This window comes from Petaurus breviceps, unplaced genomic scaffold (assembly GCF_028583685.1).
Source record: "Petaurus breviceps papuanus isolate PSGF00001 unplaced genomic scaffold, PetGlider_PUasm1.0 90903, whole genome shotgun sequence".
NCBI lineage: Eukaryota > Metazoa > Chordata > Mammalia > Diprotodontia > Petauridae > Petaurus > Petaurus breviceps.
This window is the reverse complement of record NW_027187376.1, coordinates 6,495,661-6,495,949: the sequence shown is the minus strand read 5'-3', so window position 1 is coordinate 6,495,949 and position 289 is coordinate 6,495,661.

Genomic DNA, 289 nt, shown 5'->3' with positions numbered 1-289 from the left:
GGGTTGAGGGAAGGGACGAGGAGGAGGGGGGAGGGACAGTCAGGCAAAACCTAGCAAGGGACCTAGGCCAACTTCACAGGACTGTTTTTTTGGCCCTTGGCAAAATTTTCACACACACACATACACACACAAATCTTAATTCCATCTCTTTCTCTCCCTCAGACACTAGAACCTGTCAAAGTGATTTAGCTGCTGCATTTTACATGTGTCATGCCAGGTGGTTGTTGGCTGTTATTGTTATATGTGTGTGTGTGTGTGTTTTAAAATAAATTCCAACAGGCTGTTCCCT